This window comes from Phalangium opilio, unplaced genomic scaffold (assembly GCF_054372755.1).
Source record: "Phalangium opilio isolate 3A_F unplaced genomic scaffold, DU_Popi_V2 ptg000105l_1, whole genome shotgun sequence".
Taxonomy (NCBI): Eukaryota; Metazoa; Arthropoda; class Arachnida; order Opiliones; family Phalangiidae; genus Phalangium; species Phalangium opilio.
Window position 1 is genome coordinate 2,562,262 of NW_028324207.1, and position 14,037 is coordinate 2,576,298.

Here is a 14,037-nt window from a genome sequence, read left to right on the forward strand (position 1 = left end):
ACATCTTTGTTTGACCAATACAGCTTTAGATGAGCGATATTCTCGATTCCTTTGTTTTCTCCAGTTTCTGGGTCTTCTAATTGATATCGCAATCGGTCTATCTTCTTTGCGATTTTGTAGGGACCATTCGTTTGCGGGGAATATATAATTATAATTATAATTTCCTCCTAGTTTTTCCCCCTACAAAATCTTCCTATTTTTTTACCCTGCAATTTAATTTTTTGTCGCTTACATTTTACACTAATATCGCCGTATATTTCAAGGGCAAATTTATTATGTTTCCTTAATTTACCAATTTATAGTGATCACCCTTAACACCGCTAGTTTGGCTGGGTTCTCTTTAAAAAGGAGAGACTTTCTCTAGAAGGATGATTGAGACATCAGTCAAGTTACTGACGAATCTGTCACGCTTGGTGATTGTTGTATCACTAACCTCGTACCCGCTGTTATCTTTTCGAATAAAATTCAGATAGTGACCTTGGTTTAAAGATTAACCTTTATGAATGATCACGTCCCTAGTTTTGTAAACGCTTTGGTTTAAAACCACTTTCTGATTTTCGAATCCCGATATTTTGGTTAAAATCTTAATAGCGTGACCATTTACTACAGTAAATCTTGGAAACCACAGAAATACCTACTTACTGGCAGAAATCAATACATCACGTTCATTAATTTCTCTGTGTTTACAAGTTCCGCATGCCATCATTGTTGGTCTCATTCTTTCGATTAATAGTTTCCAATTAATTTTAGCGAGGTTTGGCAAAGGAAGAGTGAAGATGCAGCTTTGGATAATGTTTCCAGAACTTTTTTCAAGGTGACAGTTTGGGCATTTGGTAACGTTTTGCGACTTTGTCCATAATAGTTCTGGAAGAGCGTTAGAGTCACAAGTTTCCATTTCTTCGCATAGTTTTGGCAAGAGAACCCATAAGAATTCACTAGCATCTTGTTGTTGTTTGTGGGTAAATGGCAGACCAACAGCCGTTCGCAAATTGAGACGTAGTCTAATCTTTTTATTTGGTCTTTCTTTTGCCGTTTCATCAGATCGCTCTCCTTCACCCTCTAAAATACTCTTCGACGTTGGCCTTTTAGTTCCTCTCTTTGCTTCCGACCCCACTATTTCTATAAGTGGAAGATCAGGTCTGTGTTTTTGACGCAGCCTGTTATACTCCGAAATGGCTCGTCCATCTGCCATAATTTTATTCGGGTCTAACTGCAATAGATGGAGACCGGCCAAGGAAGTCACTCGCGATAGAGCAACGTATGCCATGCCGGTTCCAAATAAACTTGATCCCAAATCAATTATTGCGCATTTTAAACTCATTCCCTGCCTTTTGTGAATAGTAATGGCGTATGCCAAAATTAAGGGGGACTGCGTTCGTTTCACGTATAAATTGGTCATTAGCAAGAACTTAACGCTCATTTTCTCGACTACAAAGTCGGGCTTATTGTTCTCGTCGTTTGGTTCCCGATCTACTCTGACCCGGATACCAATGATGTTCAAACGCTCGTTCTTTTGGAATCCCGTTATAACGGCCATGGTGCCGTTAACAACACCTTCTTCGAAAATGATGTTTCTCCTAACCATTACTCGAGATCCAACGCAGAGATACAGCTTGCTCTCAAGACCTCCGGTTTAAGACGGCTCATTGTCCAACATTTTGAGTCTCCTGACAATGTTTTTGGTAATTTTTTTGTCGTAATCAACGAGTTTGTCTTCGCATTCAACGCATTCAACTTTCTATCGGCTTTCTTCGAGCATTTTTATGTTGAATTTATCGCACATGGCCAATTTCGGCATCAAACAGATGGGATGAAATCCTTTAACCAGCTTAACGTAAAGATTCATAGCCACCTCAATTTTGTTCCCTCCCGGAACTAGTCTACTTTCTAAGGTTGAAACGTCATCTTTCGTAAGTGTTCCGATTCTAATTCGGTTTAGTAGGTCGCCATAAACTCTGTCGTCGGCCTGTCGTACGTTTTGCGTTAGTTCATCGTATTGGAAATACTTCCAAAGATCAGTGCCTCCAATGCTATTAAATCTTAGTCTCGCTTCCTGGGAAGTGACTTTTAAAACGCGGGATTACCCTGTACAGGCGGCAATTGGAAGAAATGTCCAAAAACGAGAATGCAAACGACACCGCCGAAAGGCTTGTTCATTTCCCAAAATTCATTTAGCCTCAAATGAACGTAAGTTAGTAAGACCGAAGACACCAAAGAGATCTCATCGACTATCAAGAGTTTCAAATTTCCCAGAGTTTGTTTCATAATGGAAATATTTTCAGAATTGAGGGAATAGTATTCCGCGGTACGCCCATGTTCTACTGGCAACATAAGTAATCTATGCAACGTTACGCCGTTGACATTTAGAGCAGCCAAGCCCGTGGGAGCGGCGATCGCGACGCTACGAGCATTTTTAAAGTGGCGTCTAACGGCGTTGGCGATAGTGGCAATAAGAAAGGACTTTCCAGTGCCACCCGGACCAGACACAAAATGGCAAAAATTTTCATTTTGCCCTCCCTCTTGGGTGAAGTGATCCATGACTTTGTCGTACACCCTTTTTTGATCAGTGTTGAGTAACGCAACTTGGTCTAGTGTCATGCCCTCGTAATCAATTTCCATAGCGGCTTCGACATCGTGCATCGCATTTTCCGTTTCAACGACGATTTCTTTCCCTTGAAGGGCATTTTCATCGTCATAGCTTTCTGCATCCGAAATAGTTGAAGTCTCTTTAGCTTTTTCAGAGGCTTTGCGCTTCTTTTCAACTTCTTTGGAAACCGGAAATTTCTCATGGTATTCTCTCATGGGTTCTAGAGTCGATAATGAGCTTTTGAAAGCTTCAGCGAAAGTTGCAAATTCGCCCAATAACTCAGTTTTGTTTCGCCATGGTTTGAACAGAATTAGTAGAGCGTGGCAGTACTTTTCTGGTTCCTCCATTGGGTCGTGAACGTAATGTTCTATTATGTAGGGCTTAATCCTCTTTCTCATCAAACCGAGATTATTTTTCTAGTCGATTACATTTTCAGATTTTTTCGCTGCCTCCGAGTACTTGACGTAATCGTAAAATCGGCCGAACTCGCGCAAGCTTAAATCTTCCAAGCTATCGGGTCTGTTGGGATACTTATCGTCCACAAACCCTTTTTGACAAATGTCTTCGCTTTCAGGATCAATTTCCCTCAAGCGCGCAAGATCCTTGTAACATTTCAAAACTTTGGATCGGTTTTCCTTCACGTTAGTGTTAATAAACTTGGTGCTGTCAGACTTTTGAAACAATTTCTGACCCAACATCATGTCAAAGGCTTAGTAAATACCGAACGATTTATTTGTCAAAGATTTCTACCATAAGTGAACAGTCTTTTAGACAAGCTTTCGTGTGCCAACTCTGCGAAACACTGATCCATTTCAGCCCGATCTCCCTTTGTCACGTACGACGTGACGTATATCGCCACTTGTTCCGAGGAATCGGCGACAAACTGCAAATCCATATTGGCTTTCAATGCCAAAAGTAATGCCGGATTGTAGTCATTGATAAAAACTTCGCTCTCATTTCTGGGCAAATCATACAGGCGTTTTTGGCTTCGTTTCATTTTACGATGACGCGTAACTGATTCAGCAGAGTTCAATGTCGCAACGTTTGTTACGTTTCGAGGAAAACCGTAACGACACACTTTCAGCTCCTTATTTCCTCTCTTAACCTTTCGGTAGCAACTGCTGCAACATTTATGTGTTTGAAATTTTTTTACTAGCCGGTAAAGTTCTGGACTTTCAGCAGCTTTTGGGATTGAACACGTGACATACTTCTGCACGTATTCCAAAAGAGCTATTGCCGAAGAGGAACCAATCACGGGAGCTTCCTTAGCCCACAACAAGCAATGGTAATGGGCTAAGCCGCGAGATTGGTACTCGACGCGCACAAAATGATGCGCTATCGGTCCTAGAACCGGATTCTCTTTACAAAGCACAAAGTTGTTTAGGAGAAACCTCACTTTGTTGTGAAAATGTAAACTAACGCTAGGAGGATCTAAATTTAATAGTTCAGCCACCGACATAGATTCGATCCCTGGCACGTCAACATTCACTCGTCGTTGGTGGTCGTGAAGTTCAATGTCATCGTATTCGGCCGGATTAAAAGTTAAAAGCCAAGTTGGGGGCCATACTCCCTAATCATGGCCAAAACACATTTGAGAACTTTATACCAATAATCCTTGGTTCCTCGAATGTGGCCCATGAAAGTCGCTAAATTACTCTCGAGCTCCGAATCTCGAGATTCAACTTGATTCACGAAATCATTGACCGATACGTTCATGGGTTTTTTCACGTGTAGAACGTAATTCAAACTACTGTTAATGGATTTCATTTCGGCCTCTTGGTATAAATGGAACATGAACGCATAATTTTTAATTTTTGTTTTCCTTCAGTTTTAGGCCAACTAAAAGGAACCGGTACACGAGGGACGAAGATAACCTTTCAATCAATTTATTAATGGAAAAATATAACCAGGGAATTGACAAGGTGTTCGGTCAGAAGTTTTTTCAATCTCAGTCAAATGGTTTCGTTTCTCTATCTTGATCTTAGTGTTCATTTTTCGCCTTTTGAAATTAGGACCGAGCGTTTATAATATGATCAAAAGAGAAAATCATTTCAAATATAGGTCAGAATTATCTTTGATGACAAGAGCCAATAATCAGGTGAAAGGTCAAATCTTGGAAAAGATAGGAAAAATTATAAGTGGCCAATCCTCTCGTATGTGGTGTTTCTTTTTATATCCTTTAAGAAATTTTGAGGCGCAACCTTTCTAAATTGAACACTACGTCCAAAATTTCCTATAAGATATAAAATTTAGGTAATGATGACTTATTTCAAATTAAAAACAAGAACTCCGGCAAAGCGCTTAACCCTGACGCAGACCTTCAAGCAGCCGGAGAGCTTCAAGCAGCCGTAGAGGTTAAAGCAGCCGGAGAGCTTCAAGCAGCCGGAGAGCTTCAAGCAGCCGGAGAGCTTCAAGCAGCCCAAGAGTTTCAACCAGCTCAAGGAGCTTAAAGCAGCCCGAGAGAGTAACACGGAACAAGACAAGAATAAGAGAGAATGAGTAAATGAGTAAATGAGTAAATGTAGGTCAATATTTGAAGCCTAGTATTACGTATTAATTACGGTGCTGTAAAAGACTTTGCATGTCGTAATGAGTGAAATTGAATTTTAAAAACTATTTTCATGTTAAAAAAATGTTAAATATTACAAAACAAATACATTTAATAAAGGAAATTTAAAACAAGTTTCATATTGTAAAAAAATTAATAGTTAGAAACCCTTGGAATTTTTTTATTATTAAAATATTAATTTTAATAATATTCTGAAAAAGTTACATATTCTCAAAAAGCTAAACATTTTGATAAAAAAGGTAAACATCTTTAAAAAAAGTTAGATATTTTGAAAAAAGTTTAATATACATAGATTTAAAATAAAAGTGTTATTAGTTTCAATAATGTTAAAGTTTGATATTTTTAAAAGCTATATTTTTTGAAAAAAAATCATATATTTAAGATAAATTTTTGATATTTCGAATAAAATGTCTGATACTCCAAAAAATAAGTTTGATATTTAAGAAAAAATGTTTACTATACTTTGATTTAAGATAATAGTATTATTAAATTCAATAATGTTAAAGTTAGGTAAAAAAGTTTTATATTTTGAAAAAACTAGTTTGATATATTTAAAAAAATTGTTTGTTATTTTTAAAATAGTTTTATATTTAAGAAAAATATTGATATTTTGATATTTTTTAATAACAATTTTGATATTTAAAAACAATGTAAAGTATTATTAATTTCAATAACATTAAGAGTTATCTCAAAACTATTTTTCACAAAGACATTAAGAATTATCAAATTTTTTTTAAAACAAAAATATGCATCAGAAAACATTACGCCAAGCGCGTTCTTTGAATGGTTCTAAAATATTCATTTAAAATTTCATTTCAAGTTCCTATTTTCATATTGTTTGTCATAAGGCGTAGTTCCTTTAAAGAATCCTAAGATATTGTTATTAATGTCAAAAAAAATTTAAAATATCTTATATTTTATTTTATTAATTGCAGAAACGGAAGTTTTATTAAAGAAAACACCCAAGTTTCCATTGCAAGTTTTTTGTTTTTTCGCGGTTTTTATTTCATAATAATTTTAGTCCTGAAGGAGAAATCCTACGGATTGTAAAGTTAAAGATACGTTTCTCTTAATTTTTCCAGCCTCCATCGTCGTAGCCGAGGGTTTTTAGTTACTTTAATTAGAGGATTAATAGGATAGTATTTTACTGAATGGGCTTCCGCCTATCTCTTATATTGTTTAAGTAATTAATCTTTCAAAGTGAAATAAGTTTTTGAATAGCGAGGCTTATTCCAGTAGCTTGGGGGTCGATTAGAAGCGGGCTAACATATTGTACTAAATTTGTAACTTGAATGTTTAATTACGATAACGGAGATAGAACTATAAAACCTAAGCGCTTTTCGTATTTTATTTTTAAAACGAAAAAGTGTTTTATTAATAAATTCCAATAGGTTTTTTATACATGGCGCAGTAATGTTTTCAAAATTTCAAAATTTTCGTTGGCTTTTATGACGTCACCGCGCTTGCACGTTTGTTCTCAAAGCGGGACAAAGGAGGGTGTGGCTTTATCCTTGGCTTTCTCTATTATCCGTAAGTTATTAGAATTATAATTAACTCTAGCGTAACCAATTACAATTTTTATATTTATATTTATAGCGCCGATTTTGGAAACGTAAAGACTCTGGACTAAGCTGCCGGGGTATTTCGAATACCTCGAAAGATGGTTTATTTATATTTACCACCCGGGTCAAACTAGGATTAATTACTAGTGTTTAATTAATTTCAATGTTAATTACGGCTAGAAAAAGAGTTAATCGAGATTCGGGTAAACTAAAACGTCGCCTGGTATGTTCGTCAACGCGTGTTTCTGCCGTTAATATACGAGAAGACGACTGATTCGGAAACCGCCATCGATATCGGATAAGACGTTGGACGCCTAAGCCAAGGTTCGCGGCTTCGAATTTAGCAAGTAAGTGAATAAATCTTACTATTAATATAAAACAAGCTGCCCCAGCAGAAAGGACACTCGTGCGGGATATGTAAGATAATAAAAATTTAAACAATAGGAGCTAAAAAAGCGACCCTTAGATAAACAATTCTATGCTAGACGCCATACCTCCAGTTGTGAACTTGTGAGAGTCTAATAAATATTAACAGTAGAACTCGCAGCAGACAACTCCTTCTAAAGACTTAAGCTATCCACTAGCACCATCGCGCGCCACCATCCTTAACCCACCGCACCAACGCGTGCTTCGGAGGAGGCGGAGTCTATTTATCCTTTTTTGCGGCTTCAGCTAGAGTGCGTTCTGGTGGAGTCCCCAAATAAGTGTTTACTTTAAAAAATCGAAATCGCAATGATGGGGATGAAAAGCCCGAACACACGGTATTCCTGTCGCCATGCATTGCCAAAGCTACGCTAGAGAGACCTTGAAAACCGGGACTAATACCTCGTGCGAGGGGGGATTCTCCCCCGCACGAGTAAAAAGGTCTTGGTTTGTACCAAGGCCGAAAAGAACAAACGATATGTGTGAGGTTTATCATTTGACTGAAGTTCAGATATTGCAATTTTTTTTAATTATTATTGTTCCTTTAATCCTTAATCAATATTTAATTCTATCAACTGATTTTACTGTTAATCGATCTATTCCCTCTAAATTAATTTAAAAAGTTACATATCTTAGCTTTTTCAAGAATAATTCCATTTTCCGAAAACATTTTATCATGAAATTAATTATTTTGAAGGGAGTACGTGTTGAGAAATCAATATTGAAAATTTGAAATATTATACTAAGTGTCTAAAAAGAGCAAACGGACTTTGATGTAACTCGAAAGTAAAATGTAAATATTTAATAGTAGACGCATATATAGTTGACGCGAATTTATACATTTAACTTCGAAATACTATAGACCAAGAGCCAGTGGCCTGGATCTTACCTCATAAAGTACAAAAGGTCTGACCATTGGAATGAGTTCAGTTTTGATGCTCATTAATAGATTTGGCCGTCTTACGCGTCACAGCTGGGGCATTTGAGGGGGGGGGCGGGGTCATGTTTGACCCTAATGAGGTATGATTTCTTACCTCATGAGGTACATGAATAAAAAAGTTGGCAAATAATAGAACTGGAAATGGCGATTCCAAATATATGAAATCTGACGTCATCAAAGGGGGCCATCAAAAAATCAGACGGCGGTTAAAATGGTCGAATGAGGTATGAATTCTTACCTCATGAGGTACATGTATGAATCCGGTGCTGTTTGATAGATCTGGTCGTGCTAAATAGCAGAATATAAAATCTGACTGGAAAATACGCGGCTTAGGTTTATTCTGACGGCCTGATTCTTGCGTCAGACTATGAAAACTTCGTGCCTCATAAAGCTAGATTCCCACTCGACCGAAAAAAACCGGTGCAAATCACGCAGCATACGGTACAAATTTTACCTTACGCTGTAGACTGTTCACACTATGACTGAATTTTGAGTTTGGCGGTGGATATTTTTGGTAGCTCTGTCCCATTGTCGCTTAGATCGTACAAGAAAGTATATTTTCTAACCTCCTCAATAAAGACTTCCTTATTAACATCTTACCTCTATATACTTCCATTAGATACATTTTTCTTTCTTCGTGGCATGTTTCCGACCAAAAAAAAATACATGGCGGCTATCAATTTATCTAGCGTATGCGTGCACTCTTGAAATTTATGACTTAGTCAGTGGGATAATTTCATTGGCTGAGTCACCGGCGTAACGCCGAACACGACCGAAAAATAGAACACAACTTGTGCCCGGCCGAGCGCAAATTCCGTCGGGCTCGGGGTAAAGATTTTTCGGTCGAACCCCTTTCTGCCGGGTCTCCGTCGTGATTTCCGTCGAGTGCGAGTCTAGCTTAAATGTAGCAGGTGATATATTGTAAAATCAGCCCCATTGATGTCAAGTCCATTAATCTTAACTTGTTTGAGCGAGTTATAGAGGTAATGTGGTGAAATATTTTTGACTGTGATAAATGAAATGAACTTAAATCGGCATCATTTAACAATAGAGCTATTTCAACTCGGGAGTATGGAGAGTTTTTGAGTCGGGGTTTCGTCAGTCCCCGCCTAGGTGCCTTATTGAGCGCGAAATTTAGATTAGAGTTCTACAGTGGCCCGCACGGAGGGAGGGTGAAAATCGGCTCCGTTTATTGGCAGGCCCAACTGTGACGTTTCCCCCTTCAACTGATATAGCTCTATGCAGGCACATTTTATTTCACACTCATTCAATGAAACCTTCTAACGTTAAATTATTATTTAATGCAAATAAAGATACAAAAATGTTACATTTTAAACGTCATTTGGTTCTTCATCCGAATCAGTCTGATAATCAATATATACGGTTTCATCGTCATAGTCACCCTCCCTCCGTATGGGCCACTGTAAAATTCTATGCTAAATTTAGCGCACAATAAGGCACCTAGGCGGGGACTGACGAAACCCAAACTCAAAAACTCTCCTTACCCCCGAATTGAAATAGCTATATTATAAAATGATGCCAATTTAAGTTCATCTCATTTATCACAGTCAAAAATATTTCACCACATTACCTCGATAGAAACAGAGGCAACTCGCTCAAACAAGTTAAGTTTAATGGACTTGACATCAGTGGGGCTGGTTTTGCAATATATCACCTGCTACATTTAAGCTAGACTCGCACTCGACGGAGACCCGGCAGAAAGGGGTTCGACCGAAAAATCTTTACGCCGAGCCCGACTGAATTTCCGCTCGGCCGGGCACAAGTTGTGTTCTATTTTTCGGTCGTGTTCGGCGTTACGCCGGTGTCTCAGCCAATGAAATTATCCCACTGACTACGTCATAAATTTCAAGAGTGCACGCATACACTAGATAGATTGATAGCCGCCATGTATTTTTTTTTGGTCGGAAACATGCCACGAAGAAAGAAAAATGTATCTAATGGAAGTATATAGAGGTAAGATGTTAATAAGGAAGTCTTTATTGAGGAGGTTAGAAAATATACTTTCTTGTACGATCTAAGTGACAATGGGACAGAGCTACCAAAAATATCCAACGCCAAACTCAAAATTCAGTCATAGTGTGAACAGTCTACAGCGTAAGGTAAAATTGTACCGTATGCTGCGTGACTTGCACCAGTTTTTTTCGGTCGAGTGGGAATCTAGCTTTATGAGGCACGAAGTTTTCATAGTCTGACGCAAGAATCAGGCCGTCAGAATAAACCTAAGCCGCGTATTTTCCAGTTAGATTTTATATTCTGCTATTTAGCACGACCAGATCTATCAAACAGCACCGGATTCATACATGTACCTCATGAGGTAAGAATTCATACCTCATTCGACCATTTTAACCGCCGTCTGATTTATTGATGGCCCCCTTTGATGACGTCAGATTTCATATATTTGGAATCGCCATTTCCAGTTCTATTATTTGCCACCTTTTTTTATTCATGTACCTCATGAGGTAAGAAATCATACCTCATTAGGGTCAAACATGACCCCGCCCCCCCCCTCAAATGCCCCAGCTGTGACGCGTTAGACGGCCAAATCTATTAATGAGCATCAAAACTGAACTCATTCCAATGGTCAGACCTTTTGTACTTTAGAGGTAAGATCCAGGCCACTGGCTCTTGGTCTACTACATTTCTTTGTCGCGACCCCAATTGCAGCATCGCCCTTATTTTAAAATTTCATATTGCTCATTCATTGTAGAAGCCAAACTAGGCCCTGAAACTGTTTTAAGGGAATTTTTCCCTGAAGAGGTTGTAGTCGTTTACCACAAAGTATCCGCGAAATATCCTAATTGGCTAAAACCTTTACAAGCGCCTGTTTCCCAGAGCCCCACGCCGATGTTCCTCACGCTCGGTTTCCGGTTACCGGTAATTATTGCATTATAAAGTATATCATGATGATGTAATAAAATATAATTATTTGTACAATTTTGACGCCTCTTAGAAATATAAGAGGTTCCAAATATTCCGCCAGAAAACTCTGAAGAGCATTCGACATTACCAAAAGCACTACTTCGTTTATCTGATCATTTGTTTCGTGGTGAAACTTGTCCGTAAGTCTTACGTTGTTAAGGTTGAAAAATAAGACTTTTTAAAATTAGATATTGCTCTTTCATTGTAGAAGCGAAACTAGGCCCTCATACTGCTTTGAAGCAATCTTAAAACCCATTTTTTTGTTTCTACTGGCCCTTTATTCTACCACCTAAATAAACTTCATCGTTGGTCAAAAAGACCATATGGTTTTGGAAACCCTCTTTTTACTATCCCTTTTCTTTTATATAAAGAGAATTAAGACTTACTTCGGGACCATCAATCTTGACTTCACTTAACTCGAGTTAGGAACTAAATTTTATCGGTTTCTTAGTCACTAAAAAATGGATCGAAACGGAGAAACTCACTTTTGCACCGCTGGACCAGATTGGTAAGTAGTATTACCTTTATTGCGATTTTGTTAAATTTTTATTCTCTCTCTCTCTTAGTTATTTGCACGGAGTTGATACTCCATTTTCCCGCTCACCTTTTCACGAATTAGAAACTTTACTTCCTTTAAACGGCTTCCCTTCTCCACCATCACCATCATCAACCGATGACGAAAACAACGTTATTTTCATTTTAACGCCTTGGGTTAATGGACCCGGACAAACCCTCGAAACTTTAAACTGCCATTCTGTCATGTATGTATTAATTTTTTTATTTCATAAATCCCAATTACAATCACATGCGCGTCCTCACATCAATCATGCGCTCTAAAATGTTTAAATGATTTTTTCATCTAGTGTCAAAGCCCAGTTTTAGACGTATCTCTCCCGTTCGAGACCATTTATCAACGACGAAGAATATGCAGAATCGCTTTTGTCGCAATTAAACCGCCTTATAGATCATAACAAGGTCAATAACAACCAAAAGTAAGAATTAATTTTTTTCTATTATAGTTTAGAAACCTTTTTCATGCTCTAACGTGTTTTCTCTAAATTCTTTTTTATCAGTCAATTTGCGAACAATTGTAATGGCTTCGCGTAAGTTTCACATATATATTTTTCCCGCCTCTGGATTTAATATTGGTTCCTAATTTATTTCTTATTTTCCCGATTAGCGCACAATTGGAAATGATCCAGTTACGCGGCTTCCGCGCCAGGATGCAAATATTACATATTACAAATAAACATTCGTCAAACCATTCGCCATGGCCAGCTTGACGAATGTTTATTTGAAGGCCTCTTTTGCATCCTGGCGCATTGCATTAAAAAATATTAGTTTTTTAATGCCACTTTTTATTAAAAACAAAATGTTAGTTTTAAAATTTTAAATGTGTTGGTACATAAAAAAATGACAAAATTGCTTGTTTTTAAAAAAAGGAAATAAAAACACTTTAAATTTGTAAATTGCGCTTTTACTTCACATTTTAGACTTACATTCCTTTAAAGTTTATAACCGTATGGTACAGTTTCGAATTTATCAGGTAAAATTCTTACTTTATCTTATATTATCCTGTATACTTTAGTTTCATCGTGAGATACTACAATATGATTTGGTAATCTTTTAATTTGTTTCGGAATACGTATTTTTAAATCAGTAGTTTCATTTTCTTCAATTTCTACGCCCAATAAGGCTTTTAGATTTTTTATATTTATAATTTTTTTCGAATTAATGTCTAACCTAAATCCTTTTACTTTAGTAATATTATATTTTTTCCAGAGTCAGGATCAAATATTGTCATGCTATAATTTTTAGGGCCACCGCTTACGAATAGTTGGCAATATGCTCGCTTGCCAAAACATTCTAATTCATTTTTAAGTTGTCCCAAATAGTATACCGTAGGTAATAAAGGGTCTCCGTTAGGGGATAAAAGAGAGAGTATGCAGCCAGTATGGCATACAAGATGGCGGCCACTGTTAAGTCGGCAGATCCGTGTTTTTTTTACGCTCTCGTCTTTTTTTTGGTGGGGATATTATTTAAAGATATAAATGAAGACCATGATATAAAGCACAAAGTTATTTATTTCCTATAAAAGTATAGGTTTCAATATTAAAGATACATTTTCAATTTTCATTTTAAAATGTATTTGATTTATTCTAAAATAATTTCTTCTATCTTCGTAAGGAAGAAGATAAATTTTAATATTATTTTTTTTAAATATTACGCAAGGCATTAAGTTGTTCTTTGATATACAAAGCGTTAAGTTGTTTTCTAACGTAGAGTTCCAAAACTAATCTTTCGAGATCTTTAGTTTTAACTTTAAAGGTATTATAAAGTTCTTCGGTGTTTTCCATGGGTTTTTCTGGTGTTTCTTTCTCGGTTTTAATGTCGTTATTTATATTTTTGGTGTATGTTTCTGTTTCATCAAAACTGAAGGGTATATTTTTTGTCAGGCGTCCTCTAATAAAGTTGCATTTGGGGAAATGTTTTAAATGTTCTTCGTATAGATTATCATCGGGTTTCCATGCTAATAATATTCCATCGCATTCGAAGCACTGTACTAGATCGTCGGTATGTAGGGAATAAAATCCCGCTCTGCTTAAAGTTTTTATATAGTGTCCGTCTTGAGGCCAAGAGTTAAAAGTACGATATCTTTGCAGCTCTGAGTTCATGATGAGGAATGAAAATGATTATGGAAATATCCGATTTATACCTCTGCCAAACATTCCCCCCTTTTTTTACATCCCCTCTCACATTCCAAACATTCCTACCCCAACCCCCACATTCCTTAATATATGCAATAAAAGAAAACAGTATTAAAAAAGGTGACACATTTAATTTTTAAAAATACAAAAGAGAATACAAAGAGTATTTTTTAACAAAAGGATTAAGTTATTCTTTACGGGCGCGTTTCAACATGTTTGTCACAATGATGTCATTTTTCAAACCATCTCGTCCGAACTGCTTCATGAATGATTTGTGGCTCTTTCTTTTTGTTCTCTGTATTATATAA

The 14,037-nt window shown here is 37.0% G+C and overlaps 1 long non-coding RNA gene across 1 annotated transcript; it reads left to right on the plus strand.

Annotated features, from left to right (window-relative positions):
* Positions 1-11,662: 11,662 nt before the first annotated feature.
* On the plus strand, positions 11,663-12,339 carry LOC149625234 (uncharacterized). The gene is made up of 4 exons (XR_016374464.1): positions 11,663-11,782; positions 11,885-12,013; positions 12,095-12,124; positions 12,202-12,339. It is a non-coding gene; the product is annotated as an uncharacterized LOC149625234 (long non-coding RNA).
* The last annotated feature ends 1,698 nt before the right edge of the window (positions 12,340-14,037 follow it).